This window comes from Microtus ochrogaster, chromosome 5 (genome assembly GCF_000317375.1).
Source record: "Microtus ochrogaster isolate Prairie Vole_2 chromosome 5, MicOch1.0, whole genome shotgun sequence".
Lineage (NCBI taxonomy): Eukaryota > Metazoa > Chordata > Mammalia > Rodentia > Cricetidae > Microtus > Microtus ochrogaster.
The window spans coordinates 20,248,568-20,251,032 of NC_022012.1; positions in this window are offsets into that span (position 1 = coordinate 20,248,568).

Here is a 2,465-nt window from a genome sequence, read left to right on the forward strand (position 1 = left end):
AGCCTACAGAATGGGAAAATATCTTCACTAACCCCACATCAGACAGAAGTCTGATCTCCAAAATATACAAAGAACTCAAGAAATTGGTCATCAAAAGAACACATAATCCAATAAAAAATGGAGTACAGACCTAAACAGAGAACTTTCCACAGAGGAATCTAAAATGGCTGAAACACACTTAAGGAAATGTTCAGCATCCTTAGTCATCAGAGAAATCCAAATCATAATAACTATAAGATTCCATCTTAAATATGTAAGAATGGCCAAGATCAAAGACACCGATGACTACTTATACTAGAGAGGTTGTGGGGAAAGGGAACACTCCATTGCTGGTGGGAATGGAAGCTGGTACAACTCCTTTGGATGTCAGTGTGGCAATTTCTCAGGAAATTAGGAAAGAACCTTTCTCAAGACTCAGTAATACTACTTTTGAGTATATATCTAAAGGATGCTCAACTGTGCCACAAAGACATGTGATCAACTATGTTCATAGGAGCATAGTTTCTCATAGCCAGAACCTGGAAACGACATTAAGTGCCCTTCAACTGAATAATGAATAAAGAAAATGTGGTACACTTACACAGTGGAGTAATACACAGCAAAAAAAAAAATAAATAAATAACAACACCTTGCGTTTTGCAGGAAAATGGATGGAGCTAGAAAACAACATTAGAGCGAGGTAACCCAGATTCAGAAAGACAATTATCACATGTACCCACTCATAAGTGGTTTTTAAACATAAAGCAAAGAAAACCAGCCCACAAATCACAAACCGAGAGAACCTAGACAACAATGAGGACCCTAAGAGTGACATACATAGATCTAATCTACAAGGGAAGTAGAAAAATACAAGATCTCCTGAGTAAATTGGGAGCATGAGGACCTTGGGAGAGGTTTGATGGGGAGGGGAGAAGCAGGGAGGAAAGCAGAGAAAAATGCAGAGCTCAATAAAAATCAATTTGAAAAAAAGCTGTCTTGGGACTGGAACAATGACTCAGCAGTTAAGAATATTATAACATTTAATAAATACTTTGAACATAAACAAAGAATACATATTGCTCTTCCAGAGGACCTGATTTTGGTTTACAGCACACATGATATCCAGCCACAACTGTCTATAACTCCAAGTTTATGGGATCCAACAATCCTGGCTTCCATGGACACATCAAAACATATGACATATACTCAGGCAAACATAAATAAACACTTTAAAAATTAAATGTAAAAACCCGCTGTCATTGTAATTGTATAAGATAAGAATGGTTATTAGCCCTTAGTGCCCATGACCTGGCTAGTCATAGGTTCTTAGCTAAGTAATGGTGTCAGGTTTGGGCAATGTGTCCATGCTACTATTACATCTCAGTGGGAAAGCCCTGTTGTTTTTGGATCTTTCACAGCACCTGCTGGGTATGATTAATAGCTGCTTTTCTTCTCTGGTAGTATGCATAGTACCTTTCAGTCCTATTAAAGCTAGCCATTAGTTATGAGGCATCCAGACAATGCCAGCCTTGATACTGAATGTTTCTATGTTCACTGATTAAAGTATGTGCTGCCTTCAGTAATAGAATCTTACTGTCAAGTTCTGGAGATTAGCCCAATAGAAATGTCAATAGCTTGTAATATTTGGTGAGGTCTTTGGGATCTTACTGACCAACAATAACCTATTCATGGCACTCTGCTTTCTACTAGTTTGCCTCTGGTGTGTAATGGGGACATCTTGCCCTGATACAGGATAACCCCATTTTAAACACACCACACCTGACCACAAACACACAAAAAAAACACATATGTATGTATGTATGTATGAATGAATGGATAAATGGATATGGGACTATTTGCAACTGTGAGCTGCTGGAAGAAGGATAGACCAGTTTCTCTAAGAGTTTATCCACTGGTAAGTTGGCCTGGCTTCAGTGGAACAGCACACAATGGAAGAGAAGAGCACATGGTGGAAGAGCATGCAGTGGAAGAACACACAGTGGAGGCGCACACAGTGGAGGCACACACAGTGGAGGAGCACACGGTGGAAGAGCACACAGTGGAAGGGCACAGAGTGGAGGAGCACACAGTGGAAGGGCACACACTAGAGGAGCACACAGTTTAGGAGCACACAGTGGAAGAGCACACAGGGGAAGGGCACACACTAGAGGAGCACACAGTGGAGGCACACACAGTGGAGGAGCACACAGTGGAAGGGCACACAGTGGAAGCGGAAACAGTGGAAGCACACACAGTGGAAGGGCACATACTAGAGGAGCACACAGTGGAAGAGCACACAGTGGAAGGGCACACAGTGGAGGAGCACACATTGGAACGGCACACAGTGGAATTGTGCACACTAGAGGAGCACACAGTGGAAGAGCACACGGTGGAAGGGCACACAGTGGAGGAGCACACAGTGGAAGGGCATAAAGTGGAGGAGCACACAGTGGAAGAGCACACAGTGGAGGAGCACACAGTGGAAG